Source organism: Sander lucioperca, chromosome 2, assembly GCF_008315115.2.
Source record: "Sander lucioperca isolate FBNREF2018 chromosome 2, SLUC_FBN_1.2, whole genome shotgun sequence".
NCBI lineage: Eukaryota > Metazoa > Chordata > Actinopteri > Perciformes > Percidae > Sander > Sander lucioperca.
Window position 1 is genome coordinate 20,183,123 of NC_050174.1, and position 21,644 is coordinate 20,204,766.

A 21,644-nucleotide genomic window follows, 5' to 3' on the forward strand; every position below is an offset into this window, starting at 1 on the left:
CCCTAGAAGTGACTTTCTTTGATACAAACACTAAATAAAAACAACATACGAACTCTCCATCCATCAGCTCGGATTGGTTCAACTGGAGAGGTTTATATCACTTCAACACAAGCCCTGTGTATGACACGGAGCACCCAACACGATCCGACTACATTTGTCTTGGGCGTCACTGTTCACGCAGTCTGCAACTGTAGCTCCATACACATCAAAGTTGCTGTGTCAAATGTGTTTTTTGTGTGTGTTGACATCATTAGAACGGAGCGCTGAAATGTTGCTTTTATTTTTTTTGTTTAACTTGTCTTTGTCAGTTAGGAAAATTTTGCAAACGATGACGATCAACGCTCCAGAAAAGCAACAATTTCACGGGATTTTCTCGCCAGACTGAAACAGCACTGGCTACGTATTTCATCTATATGTACAATGCGTCCAGTGTGTCAATTGACAGACTACATTGCACTTTTTTTAAAGGTCTCATGGCATGAAAATGTCACTTTATGAGGTTTTTTAACATTAATATGAGTTCCCCCAGCCTGCCTATGGTCCCACAGTGGCTAGAAATGGTGATAGGTGTAAACCGAGCCCTGGATATCCTGCTCTGCCTTTGAGAAAATGAAAGCTCAGATGGGCCAATCTTCCCTTTATGACGTCATAAGGGGAAAGGTTACCTCCCCTTTCTCTGCTTTGCCCGCCCAGAGAATTTGGCCCGCCCATGAGAAAGAGAGAGACATCATGGCTTGCAAACCAACGAAGCATGGCAGTTGGTTAAGGCCACACCCCCACCCTCCACCTTGGCCACACCCCCACCCTCCACCTTGCCCCCCCCCCCCCCTCTCCTCCTCAATAGCATTTAAAGCTACAGACACAGAAATGGCACATACTAAGGAAAGCTCATTGTGGGACTGGCTCTAGTGGCTGTAATTCTGCACCAAGGCTGAATTTCGGGATAGAGACTTCAGATACAGTATTAGGGGACCACTAAGGTCTATATAAAAGAGACTTCAGATACAGTATTAGGGGACCACTAAGGTCTATATAAAAGAGACTTCAGATACAGTATTAGGGGACCACTAAGGCCTATAGAAAAGCATCCAAAAAGCAGCATGTCATAGGACCTTTAACAAAACCTAGATGCTCCTTTCTAGTACAAAGACACAGCAAGCTCCATCAACAAAAATTCAATTGTGGTCAAGAGAAGACACCTTTCGCAAAAATAGGACATTTTATACATACAGTAGCACCTATCCTGGCATCTGACTTTGAATGAGTGCAACACTTCAGTAATCAGGGTTTTCAGCTAATAAACATACACATTTCCCCAAAAGACATCAATGGTAAAGGCCAGCAAGACTTTGCTGCTCCATTTGGGAAGTGCCAGCACTTTTGGTTTTGTTCATTCACACCAATGACTCAATGTTAACTTGGATTAAAATCTCTTTAGGGTTCAGGCCCAAATTGAGACAAACCTTTCCATTTATAACTGCTCACAGATGGAGGAGTTGAGTATGAGCAAATCAGGTGGCAATTATGTGTCTTTCTCAGGGAGATATATCTTGTATCATCCCGACGCGTTGCCCATGAGCTCCTGATATCCCTCTGCCATCTGTACCACTATCTCTTTGAACCCAGATAAACTGCTAGAAACGTCTTGTTCTTGGCAGCTGTACGCATTCCAATTCTGACATAACCACAAAAACATCTCTGTAGGTAGGTGGGGGACCACAATTTCCAACGGGGTTTCCTGTCTACTTCCCCCAACACCCCTCACCCACCCCAACTGCTATAGTCCGCCATTATGAGGCTTGAGCTCCAGTTGTTGGAGTAAACCAGTGAATCAACAGCAAGTAGTGGGACAGCATCCTGCTCAACCACCCACACACTCAGTGGGGGAAGGGTAGTCCGCTGAAAAGAAGGGTGGCAGTTGTGCATGTGTGCAAGAGCATTTTAGTATTGGAATCCTGTATTTTTGCCAGTTATCATGTTTGTATCTGCTTTTTCTGTCTATATATGAGCAGGTTCGGTTATGCATGCATGCTGTTACCAGTGTAACCATGTATGTGTGTAGGTTTTCTTGGTTGCGTCTTGTCCTTAACTGCTTCACTGTTGCATTTGGGCGTCCACAGTAATGACCCTCCTCCCCTTTAGCATTCAATACATCAGGAACACAAAGCACTCCTTCGTTCTCTTGTGACCTTCTTGGGTTTCGATGCTTTTGATCTCTTGAGAACTCTCATACTTGGGTATTGTTCAGTGGAAAGAGGATTTTATCAACTGTGGTTTTATCATAAATTCTGCTTTTCAATCCAATTTTCTTTGGCATTTTCTTTATCGCTCTCCTTCTGATAAATTAACCGATTTTACAGCATTTATTTGAATTGCTTTATATCTATAGTACAAATCTAAGTTGTCTCACTGAAAGTAGTGCAGATAAAAGAAACCACGACAATTTTCTTTTCATTTGTGTTTATCCCACATAAAATTAGTCGTCGTCTAGGTGCTTGGAACATAGTTGAATCTAAATGACTCAAGAATCAGACTGTGTAACACATCTTAAAACCCTGCCCTACAAGACTAGTTTTCCATCTGTTGCATTAGTGCTGCACCTTTGACCCTTGGCCTTCTTTACTGAAGCGGTTTGTAACAGTGCAGCGTTCCATCTTTACCACTTTTTATCCAACCCAGCACCCCACCCAACCGTGTAGTATGGCCCAAACGCCGACAACAACCAACCCCCATCTCCACCTCCCGTACTAAACCCCACCCAAACACCCAGGAGGCTCCAGCACGGATGAATAGTCTTTTGTGCATCCAAAATACCTGGCGTCCCCATCCGCAAAAATGGAAAAGTCCTTTGATCCTTGATCAATGCTCAGCTATAATCACTAACTCCATCCCCCAACCAGCCAAACACACATTAAAAACTCCATGCCTCCACAACTTATACCGTACACATCAAAACCTTCATCACGCCCGACACACACACGCATGCAAAATCCCACCTTATCAACACATCAACTCCCCATTATACTCTCCAATGCCCCCCCACACACACACCCAACCCCCATCAAGCCACCAACAGTGAACTTGTTTAACCCCTACAATCGCCGCCTGCCAACCCACAGCCTATCCCATTGGCTGAAACCATGGCAACAGGTTAGGAATGGGCGGGTAAAGAAGATGGATGTGCAGGCGTATGGACAACAGAACAACAAGCTTCATATTTGTTTACGCGCTGGTTCACTCCTCTGTTATCTTTTTTAAATGAAAACATCTTTGCCTACATCTTTTAGCTACATGATGGTGACATGCCTCGTTAGGTTTCCCACCCTCTGTCGACCGGAGCTAAATGCTAAGTTAACATATTACACTGTTGAATGGATTCCATGCTTTAATTGTACATATGTCTGAAACATGACAATAAAGCCAGAAGAAGAGAATAAGATATCAAAATGTTCCATTTAAAATAAGGTTGCACCGCTGAAACAAGAAAGATATCTGCTCTGAGACCGACTTACTGTTGATATGCAATGATGGAAACACATAGTCAATGAAGCTTGAAAATGTCTTAAGTCGAACGTAAAAAAGAAATGGGGCTGTGGATGTTCCCTCAGCTGCGAAGGTATTAAATCCATGCTCAGCTCCAGCCTCCAGCGAAACAAAGGACCGGAGAGAAAGAGTGGCAGAAAGAATACAAGCCAAGAGAATGAAAAGTGCCTGGTCCTCAAGGAGGAGGTGGAGGAGAAGAGCAAGAGGAGAAAGGCTTTGCCTCTATGAGGGGGGTCAAAGGCCAAGGGTTAGAGCTCTTTAGACCAGACAGAGGGGGCCTTTGGACCACAGAGATGCATGTCTGTGTGAGGAGTTGTCCTTCAATTTCACACGCAAAACTTTTAGCTCTTTACACTTTAAAAGGCAAACAGTCAATATCCCCGTCCACACATGCACTGCAACCATGAACCTATCTAGACATTACCTGGAGGAGCTATATGTGAGAACGCAAATGTGTGAATTAGTTGAACCGGACATTAAATGGTCTTTACCCTGCCAGCTCCCAAGTAAACTGTCTGTGTAATGTCCGACCGAGTCGCGTGTGAATACAGCAGCTCGTTGTCCGGAGAATTCACAGCGAGCGGGTGGGCGCGTTCAAGAGGTTTCTCTCATGCGGCTGGCTCAAAACCAGAAGAAAACAAACGTCCGAGGGTGAAGAAGAACGATGATTTACACGAAGACGCCAAAGAAAATGTCTGGAGAGATGACGAGATTTGGGAACCTACCGTTGTGCACTACATGTGTGACATTGTCCCCTTTTTAGAGAGTCACTTGTCTACCTAATGAGAGTGATGTATACTCATTACTACAGCGACATAGAGAAATGGCGCTAATTGCAAATTACACTTCCAGACTAGGTGCTGCTGCAAGACTAATTGCACCTGCAAGTGTAACTCACACAAGACATACAGTAGATTGTTGCACAGTTACACCCAAAGAACAAGAACCTTCCCATTAGCAACACATGCTGAGCCCTTTTGATCAGTTGAGAACTCCTCTCAGGTATTAACAAGGCATGTCACAGGTGATGTTGTTGACATGTTGTTCTTTACTGGCTGTATTCAGGTGGTCTTGGTCAATTCATTAAGTCTAAAGCATGATTTATGCTTCTGCGTTAAATCTACGGCGTGGCTACGTACGTAGGTACATGGAGACACGGACCCTACGCTGGACCCTAAGCCCTAGCCTGACGTGCACCTCTCGAAAAATTTAAAGACATGTCGCAGCGATGCACGTCGCTCGGCTGTGACTTGGTAGCGTTGCATTTCCCCCAGACTCATTTCCGGGTTCTCCTTCTCCATAAACAACATGATATCAAGGAGAGGGTTAACTTTCCCTCCAACAAATTTTCCACCGTGGTCAGAAAGTTCAGAGGAGACACTTTGTTTCTCTTACTAATGTCTCTAGAGTCACTACTCGCTCCGAAGCTAATCACCGTCACTCTCTCTATCACACACTCCCCACACACACATGCTGGCCCTGCTAGAGATCGACGCACACACCAACGCAAGTATAAACTTCAGGCCACTTAAGAGGCTACGGCGAAAGCTCTGCGTGGAGCCTCCGCACAACCATAAATCACGCTTAAGGAGGTGTCAGTATGCTTTAACAGAAGTGCTTTTCAGATGGTCTAAAGCCCGATTCAGACCAAAGATTCGCAAGACGAGACAAAAGCGTTTCAGAACGTCACAGGGAAAGGTTGCCGCGGACTGAGCCGACCCGTCTCAGCTCGACTCAAACCAGCTGATGGCTGATTATAAAGACAGTCGCGTTCTCGTATACAGGCGGCCGCCGTCTTGGGAGCTACTGTCTTTCTAAACTATCTTTTTAATAAACTGTACACTTACAATGTTGTCAATGCTTCGGTTAACATTTAGGGACCCTCATTATGCTACCGCTGATTTGTTTTTACTTTCCCTGTGCCCCGAATACTAGCGTTGTAAGCTAATCAGCGGTCCGCGTTGGCTTGTTTCAAGCTACAAACACATTTGATTAGCATGAAAACATGTCCCAGAGAGCGACAGAGTGGGTACACATCTGTTATTAACCCCTAGGTTCGTTTTGCGCCAGAATTGTCCTTTAACGTACGATGGGTTTCAACTTCCCTTTAAACCACTGTTATTTTATTCTTCGCACAACTACCTACTTTTGTGTGAACAACCGAGTCCAACACCAACACATGAATGCCTCCGCGAAGACACTCTGTAAGAAGCGTGCGCTGCTCAAACCACAACGGGTATAAATAACTTTGGCGTCGCCGTTGAGTCGTGGATTTATTGCTCTGGAATTACTCAAGTCTCCGAAACGTCACTGTATTCCCGGCCGGATTACCAAACTTCTGGAAGGGCTACAAAGACAGCAAACACATTCCTGGAAAGCTGGAGCTAATGGCTATCGAAGCTACAAACAGACATGACGCTGGGTTCAAAGGCCGCGGAGCAAAACGGAGACTTGTGAGTTGATTTCTGGATTGATCATTATTTATTTATGTTAAATAGACACTGTAATTCCACGACGGATTAAAAAAGCTTCTGGATGGCCTACAATTGTTAGGAGGACCTTGTTGAAACGGCGCATTTCTCTGAAGTCTCCACACTGTATTGATCTGGAGATTTTGAATATTACATTATACCACGTAGTTTTATGCAGTATACGACAGCGTCAACTTTAGAGGGTTAAATACATCTTTCTCTCCTGCACAGGTCCTGCCACCCGTCAGTAGATCGATGTCGGCACCCTTTTATATAGGCTACAGTCTATGGTTGGCACACAGACTGTGGACAGCGCTTTTTCCCTTGATTTATGTGAAAGTAACAACTGACATTATAAATCTTGGATTTACAAATTATACATATATTTGAGTTAATTTACAAAAATGTATTTACAATGTTTATACAGTTTACTATTTACATATTTGTCAGTCACTACATTTTTTTTTACATGTTTAATCAGCAGTTAATCTACGTCTGTGGATTTCGTCACATTTACCTGAGTCTAAGTTCTGCTATAGCGTCTGATTGGTTGGTTCAGCTACATGTGATTGAGTAAACCGAGGAAGTGTTGCTGTTGTGGAGCTGATAACGTGGGAAGAACAGTGAAGTGCTGCTTAACAAAGTTATCCGTCTCCATGCAGCTGTTTCTTCTTATTTAGAGTGATACAACCACCACATACTGAACCCTCACGTTACATAAACACACAACCAGCCTATATGCAAACGGAAATGATGTACGTGTTTATTTGCACGTGATCAATCGCAACAATCGCCGTGATAACTTATGCTGAACACCTAACCTGGTCGGAAGCAGGTTACGTTGGAGATTAGAGATCAACCGGTTGATAACGGCGTCACCGTTCTTAGAAGATCAGGTGGAGCTCGGTGCATGGAGAGAGAGAGGTGCACTCAGAAAAGTTAAAACATTTAGAGACCGACAACCCCGTTAACATTCCCTGATGGGTATTTTTATGAAAGATATAGATTTTCAGCGGAGGGAATTACGTATAGGCTATTTGTCGGCTTGTTGAGCCGTGTGTCGCCAATGCGCACATCGGTTTGAATTATGTTTTTATATTTTTTATTTTTTATCACGATCGCTTACCACTGCCAGGGTTGCAACTGATAATATAATAGGCTAAAGCAACGGCAGTTTATGGAAAGCACAAGCGTAATTATGGTCAGATCTTGTGCCTGACTGATGGGGAAGTGATATTGATAAGCGTTGTGATTTACGCATCTACAGCGTCGGCTATTTTTTTGCCAGCTTTCCTCCTGTTTTATGAAGCAGCGACTGTATTGCATTTTGCCTGTAAATCCGTGTCTGTGTTCTTCATATTTATATAGAATTATAATTTGCTCTTCTTATGTAAAATATGCGGCTCTGGTAAATGTTTGCGATTGGTCGTGCTGTGCAAACACCGCCTCTTTTATGTGAACGCACGTGTCTCTGGATTGGGAAACCCTGGGTTGATTGAACTAGTTGATAACCACCGTCGTGACACAGCTTATGCGGGACTGCAGTTGTTAGGTTAGGTGAAGCCAGGTAACTGAAAGAAATCCAGGGCATGTTGATCTTGATTCATAGTACAGGCCTCAGGTCAGAACAGGCCTATTGATCATGTCGCCTACTATGAATGCATGGTAAGAAACTGGCAGCTGCTTGCTGTTGTTTACTGGATCTCCTAAAAAAAATATCTCCATTTATCCACTTGGTGATGTGTAGCTTCATAAGCACAACACTAACATGAACGTTTCTGTAAAAACCATGTGTGTGTGTGTGTGTGTGTGTGTGTGTGTGTGTGTGTGTGTGTGTGTGTGTGTGTGTGGTTAGCAGTGCTTGTTTTAAGCTGATTACATCTGAGACAGAGTCAGACAGATACAGATTACGAGCTGAAAAGTCAATGAAAACTGTTCCCAGCTGTCTAGTGAAGCAAACACACAGACACACATTCATGTAATAACACACACACACACACAGTACCGTGGGCATGATGCCATTCATAGTCATTCAAAGTCATAGATCAAATAAGACTATGAAATTGAGGGATTGTGTGTGTGTGTGTGTGTGTGTGTGTGTGTGTGTGTGTGTGTGTGTGTGTGTGTGTGTGTGTGTGTGTGTGTGTGTTGGCAGTATCTTACCACTCCCAGTGGGAATTTACAATGCCAGAAAAAGGCATGTTTGAAGGGTCTGACTGACACCTTTTAAAGCAGAGCGTATGCGACCCAGATGGCAGATGTTTACTACTATTTCCATGTGCTCAATCAGGTAAATATGCATAAATATTGATAGGACGTGTTTGGAGAGTCCTCGCTGTACAAGGAAAAGAAGACGTGCGGAAGCGCGGATGTAGCACAGGAATTTGTACAATGCATCTTTTTTTGTTATTATCACTTTAGGAATTGCTTTATTCATCCATGATTGTTAAATAAGGTAAGGATCTGCGGCGTCAAATCAAAACATATAGAAAGAGGTCAACAGGGCACCCACACTGAGTTCACTTCAAGTCTCCAGATAACAGGCTTCATATTCAGTCACATACATCAAGACTCTGACACCGATACAAGCACTCCCAGTAAAAGGAAAGTGCGTACAAACTGTTCCAACCGACGGCTACACAAGTGCTCGTCGATATACGGCCAAGCCTTTCACTGCACCGAGCATTAGTTGCCGTCTGTGAGGGTCTCTAGTGACCTCGCCAACAAACAAAGTGAAAAACCACAGCGCCTCCGGCCCACACTAAACAAATCAGCATTACAGACTCAATAAACAAAGTGAAAGAATGCTGTGTGGTTTAGGGCGTCTCCAGCCTGGCTCTGTCCAATTTCGAGGCAAACTTCCTCTGTAGATCCCAACACTTTCCCTGACACTTACAGTTTCAAGTTCAAAGATCCAAGTGTAAAAATGACAGTTTGCCATTTAACAGAGGGTGATGTGCTGGACTATTTTCTTGACACGCTTTTTTTTCTTTTTTCTTTTTGCACGGATTAAACAAGCAAAATATAACATAGTAATGAGTGAGCTTTTAGAAGCGTTGCCTTTGGATGGAGCCAGGCTCGCCGTTTCCCCGTTTCCGGTCTTTGTGCTAAGCTAACCAGCTGCTGCCTGTCTGTAACCTTTCCAGACAGACACGAGAATGATATCAGTCTTGTTGTCTTTAATCTCAGCAGGAAAGCGAATGTTCCCCAAAATGTTATGCGACCAAAATTTTCTACTGCTCTGGCCTCATGTGTAACAACTGTTTGCAAGGCACCTGAAACGCATACAGAGAGCCGGGTGTACAGCAACAGCCATTGCCTGCTACCATTACAATGCCCTTACAATGCAGCTTGCTCTCAAATGTACCCTAGCACGAAGCCAACGCTTCAGGCACAGAAGTGCAGTGGGTTAATATTTTATAAGAGCTATCTAGCCAGCATAAAATCACAGATTAATTTTTTATTGCTAATGGTGAGGAACAAGTGGGTTGAGGCAACCAAACACCATCATCCAGCGTGCATACCAACCTCGTGACCAGCCAAATTCCTATCATCTAAGCCCACCTAACTGTCTTCCCATCAGCCAGCTAAATACCTTCATAGCTCCACCCGCTGACCCTTCCAACAATCACCACCATCATCGCTGGGGGTTTTCCAGCTTTTCAGCAGCTAAATTAGATACCCCATGAATAAGTATCAGCCAGGGAGGAGAGCTGAGTTCAGGTAAAGAAAAGCTGAGGGTGATACAGGTGCAAAGCATCTATTAACAAGTCAGTTTCACGATTAAGTCACACCTATCTGTTTAGAAGAAAACCTGGATGCAATTACTTCGGAAACGAATACTCAGTAGTTAAAGGAACCGAAAACAGTTTCTTTTGGAACCTTGCACAACATTTATGAGGAAACGTGATTTAAAAAAATGTCCATTGTAGTTGGAAACTGTGTCTAACCGTGTCTCAGCTCTGACATCTCTGTAAACTTCGGCTCCACTGCCTCCTCATATCGAAGGCTGGAGACAAAGTCCCAATGGATGTAACACGAGAGCTGTAAATAGACAGCACAGGGAGGAGGAGAAAAGAGGAGAGAGTGTGGGAGGAGGGAGAAGAGACGAAGAGGAGGAAGTACCAGGGAGGAGGAGGCACTAACGCTGGAGACTTTGTCTCATTCAGAGACCAGAGTCTCAAACGGGGCTCTGAGTCTGTCAGGATGGTGCAGGTAGATTATTTTCGGAAATATAGTGACTGTGTTCTTGTAATAGCCTATTATCACTATATTTTTCTCAAAATATCACGACTCCTCCAAATCACAGAGAACACAGATATATTTTGAATGTGCACTAAGTTTGGAACATGAGCAGAAATCTTGCTCAAACACATCGGAAATATTAGAGTCCAGGGCTTTATTAATTCATTAAAATGAATTAATGTATCATTGAGGTGAATAATTGTCATATGCACATTTAACAAAAGACACAAAAGAGGAGGAAGGAGTAAATGTTGCCTAAGCTACATGTGTGCTGACTCAGATATAATTAGCAAGAAAAGAAAGCCTGACAGCCTTACTGCAAAATATTCCATTATGTTTTCATATTTTGAATTCTCCCCTTTACATAAAGATATTTCCAGCATGAATTGATTCAGAAAAAAGGTAGAAATAAGTGCATAAAAAGTCACCTGAATGCAGGAAATTAAGTGTTTAACGCTCAAAATTTTCTGGGGTAGAACCCTCAGACCCCCCGCATCATAAGTCGCAACACAGATATGGAAACAAAGCCTTGTCCTTTGGGTTGCCAGGCCAGTTATGATTAGGCCAAATGTTAGTGCCATCTAACTAACATCTACAAACTGGACAGCTAAAATGAACATACACCGGCTATTAACAAGCTGGGCAAGCCAATTGCTGTTTTGCATTGCATTCAGTTTATTTTAAAGGGTCCGGGCTAAGCCCCAAACCTCCTCAAGTCCTAGAAACGCCCCTGCCAGTGGTTACTAGGGATGTGCAATTAATCAAATTCTAATCGCGATTACGATTGAGTGATCAACGATCACAAAAACAGAGTAATCGAGAAAAACGATTATTTTGCACATTACGTTTTGCAAGTAAACTCTTGTTTTTGTCTTGTGTTCTGAATGAAAAGAGGAAAAGTATGAAGGGAAATTTCACAGTTCAAGAGCTTTTCACTGTTGATCGGATTAACTGTTTCACTGTTTTCTAACTTAAATAAATGCAACATCTTTTCAAAAGTCAGTGAGGAATCGTGTTAAATAAAAGTGATTTCAATATTGACCAAAATAATCGTGATTATGATTTATTTTTTTTTCATAATCAAGCAGCCCTAGTGGTTCCAGCACATGCCACACAACTCTCTCTCTCTCCCTGTTTCTAGTTTGCCTTTTCTCTAGGGCTGTGCTCGATTGAAGAAATTCTTAGTCGACTAACACTCATTCAATTGTATCGACTAATCGATTAGTTGATTTAATCGACAGATCTGTAAATCTGAGTTTCTCCGCAAAGAGTCATGCAAAAGCACCACTTTAACTCTTGTGTTTACCAGAGATGTGCTCGTACGTTTCTTGGAAATAAGTCATTCAGCATGAAAAAAGCATAAAACACGACTAATCGACTAAAGAATTCTTAGTTGACTAAGACCAAAACGACCGATTAGTCGACTAATCGACTAAGAGGGGGCAGCCCTACTTTTCTCTATCCAATAAAGTTTGTTATTTAGGTTGAAAACTGTGAGGGGCACTCATTTCACACCTCTATGCAACCCTTTCCTGCCATCTGTTTTTTAAATTTTTTATTTAAAGCATATTTCCTTATAAGTCAACATTTAAATAACTAGTATGACCACTATCAGCCAATCAGAGCTCTTCTACATTCCTCGGACAGCATTTTCATTGAGCTCCTGCAGCTGCATCTTCTCCTCAAGTCATACACCTACACATTACCACGCCAAGCAGAATCAGGGAACGCGTAAGAAATGCTACGGTCTCTCTAACTCGTGTTCAAAAAGTTGAAAAACAGAACAGACACAGAGGGAGCCATGCCCTATCACAGCGGTCATCACTCCCTGATTGGTCCAGATTTATAAGGGAAAGGTCATCTCGCTCACTTGCTGCAATCTCATTGGTCCACTAAACCCCACTGAAGGGTGAATCTTTTCCAATCAAAATTTAATAACGAAGCCACCGGTGAGCATTGTGGAGCTAGCTGATAGCCCAGGTGCCATGTGCAAAGGCACTCAAGTATACAATATTTATTTATGTGTGTGTGTGTGTGTGTCTGTGTGTGTGTGTGTGTGTGTGTGCTTCCCTAACTTATTATTACCGCATTACCTTGCCTTTACACTTCTTCATATGTTTTGACAAAGAAAAAAAAAGAAAAAATGAGATTGAGAAAAGGTGGAAAATTGTTCACTATGGCCTTTCATTACAATAAATACATTATTTTATAATAATCCATAATAATGATGGTTAATATTGATGCTCTCGCCACAGTCACATCAGGTGAATACACAGCGTGCCTGAGAAATATATAACGGTTTCTAAAAACAACCCTGATAATATGGGTGAATGCTGCTTTTGTGTTTACAGACTCTTTAACACACACACACACACACACACACACACACACACACACACACACACTCGTAGAATAGAATAAAATAAACACATAAATCTCAAAATTGTGTCCCAGGACTTAATAAAAAAAATGTAACCTCTAGATGTACAAAAGGTTTAAAATAAGGTGTGTGGCATGTTAGAGAGAGGGGGGGCCTCAGGTCTGGAATTCATTTGTGGTATAGAGAGGAGGGGGGTGCAACAGTATGGGTCAAAGTTCACGCTCTGTTCTCCACTCTGACCGCGCCTGCAGCAGCTCGTGCGGCAGGCCTCCATTTTGGAGCAGCAAGATCTCCATTTTGAGAAGGTGGAAGTTACTCCGCCTCGGCCGTTATGGAATCACAGCGACTTTTTGTCACCGTTTAAATACTGAAACATACACAGCTTCCACCTCATTGTTCATTTTGTGGCGTTATTAGGCTGCTTTAGGCTTATACTGTGATTGTTACTCCGCGGCTGCAGCTCGGAGGCCTGTGCTGATACCCGACCCTCGGTGGTGATAGCAAGTTCACTAACTAGCACTGAAAGAACCTAAGAAATGATGGGCTGAAGCGTGTTCATTGAGGGGAGCTGTTGGTGGTGTGTTAGAGGACGACATTTCCCCTTAAAATAGAGGCCGAACTTACGGCATTAGTACTGTTCGGCCTTCAACTTCCAGGCTGAACTGAAAACACATCTGATGTCGCTGCTGCTGTGAAGGACGCCACGGATGTGAGAGCAAATGTGCATGTGCAGTTGATGACAAAGCGATAATAGGGAGCCTCTCGCAACATTGTTGCGATATGGAGTGCAAGTAAGGGCTCAGTAAGGCCAGTCTTTACTTTCCATGCCTGTTTGTTCTGAACATGGAAACCATCTCTCTCTCTCTCTCTCTCTCTCTCTCTCTCTCTCTCTCTCTCTGTGTGTGTGAGAGCAGCCATCTTGACCAACGCCCATTTACTACATGAGTGTGCAGTCACATTATAGCGAAGCATTCAGCAGAACAGAGCACATGCAGCACATCAGAGGAGGAGGGCGGTCAGTCCACATGCGCCATTACATGCACATGAACGTGGGCTGGTGCAGGCTGTGGGTCTTATATGCAACAGCACAGTAATGGCTTCATCCGAGCCAGCTGTTTGGCAGGAGACATGGGAATGGAATGAGATAGATAGATAGATAGATAGATAGATAGATAGATAGATTATTTAAGTCGTAGCTGCAATCTCCTGTCTGCCAACATAAAAAAAAGGCACGCGTTGAAGCTGACACACCTCCCTCCGTGTGCGCGCACAGACACGCGCGTCATTTAGATACACAACTAGAAACAATTCAAATATAATCTGTGGGAAACAGAAGCTAGCACGGCTTGTATTACAGCCTATATACAAGTCTCTTTAAATCATCTCTGGACATGGACACACTCTGCTTTTCTCTCCGCGCGTGCATGTGTAGCGGAGAGCAGAGGAGCACGAGCGCGTCCCTCCATTCACAAAGTGCGTAAAAACTACTCGGGAGTTACTACAGCGGCGCGAGGGATGGGAGGGGCTGGCCGTGCCGCACAGCCCTGCGCGAGGGAGAGGGAAGAAGGAGAGGAGGAGGGTTATACTATAGATTGTGTAGCCATATGTGCCACGAAATAGGCTACAGCGTGTTGTCGTTTGGCAGCGGGGACGGAAGAACGACAGATTTTCAGTGGAAAGTGTCGGGCTGTCCTCTTCCTAACATCCCCGCGCCGCTCCCTGAGCCAGGCAGGTACAGGCTGTGCAATAAATAGGTTCCTATATCAACACTTCACATAGCAAACGACGGGCTGTCGAATTAAACCCGAAGTCGTTGGGAGTAGGCTACATTTGTTTCCAATTTACAGGCTATGATGTGGCACAAAAGTGAAACGGGAGTCTGTTAAAAAAAAAAAAAATAAATAGGCTACATTAAAACAATATAGTGCCACGTTCTCAAGTCAAATGTGAAGGCTAATAATCGGTCTCTGTATCTTAGAAAAAATGAGACACTGCTTCAGCTCAGCTGTGACAAAGAGAACACAACATGAACGCAACATGGCGGCGGAGGGCAGAGCCCTTCATGTTACATTTTTACAACTTAGTAACAATGGCAGAGGGTATAGCTTATCATTAGGTGTCTTTAATGAGAGGAGACGTTTAGTAAGAGAGGATTTGAAGGTAGGTTAGTAAAGCCAAACTACTTTCTTAATTAAAGCAACAAGGTGAGTTTGGCGTTAAGTTCATTTAGACAGGAACAATTATTAAATCAAAGGAAAATGTCCACATCGAACTACATCCTACATGAGACTATATACGGCCACGAGCTTAACACATTTTAGAAAAAAAAGTAAATAGTAACAGTATTTTGCAAACAACATGCCAAATATTTCCATTTTTAAATTTTAATTATTACTAGGCTGTTTATGTCTGTGCTATGGGAAAAAGGACATAAAAGGACATTTCCTTGGCTTGTAGTAGAAAATAGTCTTTTTAAAACAAAGTGAAGAATTATGTTTTATGGAAATGTGTTGCAAGACAACCGAGGCTCAGCCTTAGAAAAATGTATTTTCTCTTAAGAACTAGGAATATTTCTCACAGAAAAGACACTACCTTATGACAAAAATTGAAATATTAAGTAGGCTAAATTACAACAACAGACTCCTTCAGCTCAGGACTAAAACCTGAAGTATAATTAAGTGTCTTCTGAGTGCAGTTCCAACAGTATTAGACCACATATCAGGACACCAACACATTATTTCATATTTAATTCAAAACACTTTTTTTTTTTTCTTCAGTAAACACTTTTCTTTTTTAATTTCACAAATGGCATGTTTAAAAGAGCAAAAGGAAAAGTTCTGACGATAAAGTTTGTCATAATTGGTAGATTTTAGTTAACACATAAGTAACATTATTGTTATTTTTTTGGGCATTTATGAATAGCATGTAAAGCTGAAAATAAATCATCCGTACATATTCCTAAAATCAAATGATTATTCATTAAACAAAAAAAAAAAAAAAAGGCTATTCATTTAGGATTTTCTGACAAATTTGCAGGAATAAAACAAATTAAGAGAACATTAATAACTAATCATATGTGCTTGATATGTTAAAGTAATTCACTGATTTCAATGAATTTATGTATTTTCTTGTTTCTGAATAAATATTTGAATTCTCACCTAATAATAATAATAATAATAATAATAAAAAGCTAAAGAGAAATTCAACCCAATTCACCTTTCTGATGTTTAAGAAGCTGCAGAATGGTCTTTTGAACATGGCAGAGATGGGTCAGAGCTGGAACAAATATGCAGGGGAAAATAGTTGACTGGTCTGTCTGCAATATTAAGCCTCTAATGATGATGTTTAATAACCCTCTCATTAATATAGAGGCAGATTCTGCACAGTAAACGTATAAAATCCTGACAAATAACTGACCTTTATTTATTTAAACAAGTCATTTGTAATCATAAGCTTAATTTTTCTCTTGCATTCTTTAAGGACTCCTGTAAATGAGCCTATTATTTGGGGGGGGGGGGGGTTCTGTCAGATGTCTTGATTATTAGAAAAACGCACACTGGTGTCATTCACTCCCTTAACAGGAACACAGCTACTGTCATTTCTGCTCATGTCAGAACAATAAAACGTCTTTGCATCGTTTTCTTTCCCTTCTTTTTAAGCAGCTTTAGTTCCTGGACCGAGTCAATGGAAAGCGGACGGACGGGCCTCTGTGCTCTCCCCTCTTAAAAAACAAAATGGGGGAGAAGGAGGAAGACGGGAGGAAAGGAGGGAGTTCCTGCTTTGTCTAGTGGGTGTGTGTGTGTGTGTGTGTGTGTGTGTGTGTGTGTGTGTGTGTGTGTGTGTGTGTGTTGTCGTCAGCCTCGACTTTGTTTTGAATCGACAAGGAACAGGGCGGGACCAACAGCAGCCTATAAGGAAGCAGCAAGGAAAGGGGCCCGTCACACACACACACACACACACACACACACACCAGAGAGAGCACCCTCCCTCCTTGGATTCTCGTTTGCTGCTTTGAACAGCAGAGGGCCGACTGAGTCACTCTGCTGCTCTGACTTCAGCTCATTATATTACTCAACACATGCTTAAAGTCAGCGGTGGAAGAAGTATTCCGATCATTTAAGTAAAAGTACTAATACAACACTGAAAAAATACTCTTTTACAAGTAAAAAAAAAAAAAAAAAAAGTATGGAAGTACCATCAGGAAAATGTATTTAAAGTATTAAAAATAAAAAGTACTGTGGCCGGGTTGGCTCAGTTGGTAGAGCGGGCGCACATATATAGAGGTTTACTCCTCGACGCAGCAGCCGCAGGTTCGGATCCGCCCTGCGGCCCTTTGCTGCAGGTCATTCCCCCTCTCTCTCCCCTTTCATGTCTTCATCTGTCCTGTGAAAATAAAGGCCTTAAAATGCCCCCAAAAAATCTTTAAAAGAGTAAAAAGTACTCAAAGCAGAAAAATCATCCCGTTTTAGAAAGTGTAAAGGATCCAAACAGTTGTGTGTCTAATGGTCTAATTATTCCAGCTGGACTTGTAGGCCGTTATATTGTTGGGTAGTTTAATTTATAATAAAACATCAGATTTTATAAACTACGTGTGTTCTGTGTGCAAATCTCTTAATGTGTAAAGTAACTAGTAACTAAAGCTGTCAGATGAATGTAGTGGAGTAAAAAGGTACAGTATTTCTCTCTGAAATGTAGCGGAGTAGAAGTAGAAAGTGGCATGAAGGAGGGAGTCAAGGAACACATCAAGGAATGTACCTTCAATTTGTACTTAAGTACAGTACTTGAGTAAATGCTCAGTTACATTCCACCACTGTTTAAAGTTAATACTAACATGTTCTTTCTGAGGAAAGTCTTCACTTCACCACTACTACTGCAACACTGTTACTGCTATACTGCCACTAGTGCAGTGATGATAGGGCTGCTTGATTATGGAAGAACAAATCATAAATCACAATTATTTTTGGTCAATATTGAAATCACTATTATTTAACACGGTTCCTCATTGACTTTTGGAAAGATGTTGCATTTATTGAACTTAAAAAAACAGTGAAAACACCCTGAACTGGGAAATTACCCTTCATTCTTTTCCGGTTGAACCTTTTAAATTTCCCTTGAAATAAATAATATTATAAATATACTCAAATGTTGGCTGAGTGAGTTTAGTACTTCGGGAGGGGCCAAAGTGCGTGTGTGATAGAGAACACAAGACAGCTCAAGAGTTTACTTGCAAAAAAACCTAATGTGCAAAACTATTCTTGATTACTCTGTTTTTGTGATCGTTAGGAACCCTAAGTGATGATAACAACATGAATAAAACACAATAAGAGTTTTCTAGATTGAAAAATAAAGTGTGGGATATAAAGTTTGGGATATCATACCACAGTGCAGGTCGGTTAAAAGCTTATTTAGAAGATTCAAGCATCGCTGTAAATCGTAGGCGTTAATTTACACACACACACACACCCAAATATCTAATTATAATTTCTTTAACATAATTAAAGAAATTTACACCAAAAATTGATGCAGAAAAGGCACAAATTGTTGCAGAAAAATTCACCAGAATGCAGGAAATTAAGTGTTTGATATATTTTGTCCCCCCCCCCCCCCCATTGTCCCCCCCCCATGTTGAACTCAAAGCTAGCCCTTCCTGTAAATAACTCATGGGCTCATTAAAAATCTCAACGTCTGCTTCCTAAATTTGACCAGAGCTTTAAAGTAGTTTTTCCTCAGTGGAGTTCAGCTCATTTTTCTCCTTATGGTGCACAAGCCTGACTTGCCTGCAAAGTCTGCAATTTGCAACTTTTTCTACACTTTTTTTCCATATTAATTTATAAATAAAATATGTATAGCATTTAAGATCCTTTCCAGACATGTTTAAAGACATAAAAAAATACTTAACAATAATAATTTGTGTCTGGTGTGGTTTTTTTCTCCACCAAAAAGTTTGGAAGATGACATCTTCCTCTCCCTCATTAAGAAATCCAGACTGAAAATATGCAAATATTGTTCGTTTCAATAAGACATAGGATGTTTTTCCTGGGAAGTCCGTTCTCAGGGTTCCACATCAGACTTGTGTAAACTGCATACTGGACCATGATTGGTTTCATAACTAATAATAACAACTAATAAAATAGGTATACGTCTATATATATATATATATATATATATATATATATATATATATATATATATATATATATATATATATATATATATATATATATATATATATGTCAACATTTGACATACAAAAACTTATGCACAACAACTTGCTTGATATGTAACGAAATGACGGCGTTTGGTCACCCTTAAGCCTGCGTGACCGTTACATTTACCTGACTGGTTAAGATTAGGAAAAAATGTTTTTGGTTACGGTGTACCAGGTGAGCACAGAGAAAAACACATTTTTGAATGGAGGGGGGGGGGCTTTAAATAAAGTTTATATTACATTTAAAAAAGTTTTCTTTGTATCACATTTTGTGCACTAACCTAGTTTTGCATGAAATTGACAGATAAGTGCTGCCTCGCACTCAAATTACATACAGCAGGTTTTCTTCACTTATTTAAACAAACGTGCTTAAATTACATTTACAAATAATGAGGAATTTGTATAAAAATCTAACTTATGACACAAGAAAGCAAAAAAAGTTGTAAAAAGTCCCTATTAACCGTTTTGAAATTAATCTTGAAATGAGCAAATGTCGATTTTTTTTACAATTCAAATATAAATAACTTGAAGAAATGGAAAATAAATGAACTTTGTGTTTTGCAGCATTTGTTCAATAACAACGCCATAAATTAATATGTCAATTTAAATAAATGAAAAGTACACTTCACATTTCTAGTTTGTTTTGGGAACCATGCCGTAAAAAAAATAAAAAGAAAAGAAAAGAAATCTCTCATCTTTCACATCAAACAAGAAACAAAGGAACGACGACAAAAAAAAAAAAAAAAGTTTGGAACGAGTGAATTTTTCTGCATCAATGACATTTTAAACCTGTGACAGGAAATGCTATTTTCAGCAGCAAGTGGGTCTGAGGCGATGCGAGGAGCGGGAGGGGGGGGGCGGGGTGACATCCAAACTGAGGGTGCCTTTACTGTCTTCTACAAAAGTGGGCCATTATACTCTGCTGAGTCCCTCCAACACCACTGCTGAAATGTTCAGCTTTATTATTCTAAACTGCTAAAATACAGAGGATTTAGTCACTGAATATAATGATAACAATTAGCAACCATGCTGTCATTTTGTCAATTGGGGACTTTGGTTCCTTAGTGGCCTAAAAATACATGTGTGGTAGCTGTCAATCATCTTATCAGAGTAGGTGGTGTTTGTTTCTTTCCCTCTGAAAATAATGCATCCTACGGTCTTATTTGCTGGTCTGAGTGAGCCCATCAAACTGTCACACACACACACACACACACACACACACACACCTCCAGACCACGTGAGCGAGTGCAGTGGATGTGATATGGCACACCCCCGGCTTACACACTCCCACTTTGGAGAGGCACTTTTGAGGCAGAGGGAGGGAGTAGAGGTAGAACACATTACAGAGCTGGGGGAGGGGATCTCTCTCTCTCTCCCTCTCCCCTCTTTCCCTTAGCTTCCTCCCTCTGCAGCTCATATATGTCTGCATGTGTGTGCGGGAGTGTGTATGTATGCGCGTGGCCGCAGCACATGCCTGTGTGTCAGACATGTGACCACCAGGCATCCCTCCATTTTAGAGAGAGAGAGAGACGGAGGGAGAAGAGGATCATGGGAGGAAAGAAGAGAGAAAAGGCAAACAATGAGCTAAAAAGTAAAGTGTGTTACTGGCTGCCATGGAGGGAAAGTGATTCACCATTAAAGCAACTATTCACATTGGGGGGAAAGTAGGGCTGCTCAAATCTAACAGTTTTAAGCCAAACGTCCTCCGAGACTTTACATCCACACTAGGGGCCTCAGAGTGTGGCCCCTGCTTTAAATGTATGGAGGTGTCCGTGCAATGAAATTGCTATATGGACCAGTGCAATATCCAAGTCGCAGGGGCCCGCAATATTTGTTAAAGGCGCATCTACTACTAAAGATCGATCGATTGACAATGATAATAGTGATACAAAAATGATCATTCCCTCTAATATCGAGAATCATATCGCAAATATCAGTCAAAATAAACATTTTGTATTGGTTCCTAAACAACTATAGATTTATTATGATGTTTAGATATGAATAGTATTTTATGTATGTTACTATTCTGACTCACTGTAGCCCAAAATAACTTACAGAAGGCCTCAAAAGCAACTCAGCTGTTAACACTGACTTTACTGTCTATTCTACAGTACTTCCAAGCGCAACCTTGTACGACTACATTTACCTGACGGAGAAATGTTACTGGTTACGTTGCAGATTCACACTTTACTCGAGTTGAAAGCTCCACCTTGAACAGATATTTAAGGACACTGTGCTGATAATGCCTCTCTTCCATTTTAAGTAAACATTTAAATGCAGGACTCGTAATAGGACTAGTAATAGTTTTACTTCAGTACATAAATCCACCTCTGACAGCCAAGTCACAGCCAGTCGCAGTCAGAAACACACTCAGTGAAACACAGCCAGTGGAGGTATTCAAATCCAAACAGGCGTATTAAGTCGCTCGCTTTGACATAACCACGGCAGTTATAAAGTAAGCATGGATTTAATTAGCGGATGTATTTACTGGAGACGGTGAGAGGCTTCCAAAAACAAAACAAAAAAAAAACCACAAAATCACCCTCTTCTTCTTCACCCTCGGACGTTGTGTTTTCGTCCGGTTTCTCGCCAGCCTCATGATAGAAACGACAAAACACGCCCACCTGCATGCTGTGAATTCTGCGGACAATGAGCTGCTGTATATTCACACATGGCTCAGTCGGGGACACACAGACCGTTTACTGGGGAGCTGGCAGGCTAAAGTCCGTTTAATGTCCGGTTCAACTCCGACATTTGCGTTCTAATGCACAGCTCCTCCGGGTAATGTCTAGATCCG

At 41.5% G+C, this 21,644-nt stretch overlaps 1 protein-coding gene across 2 annotated transcripts in view; it reads right to left on the bottom strand.

Moving 5' to 3' along the window:
• The window catches only part of igf2bp1 (insulin-like growth factor 2 mRNA binding protein 1), a 68,853-nt gene that overhangs the window by 24,937 nt on the left and 22,272 nt on the right, over nucleotides 1-21,644 (bottom strand). The window lies entirely within an intron of this gene.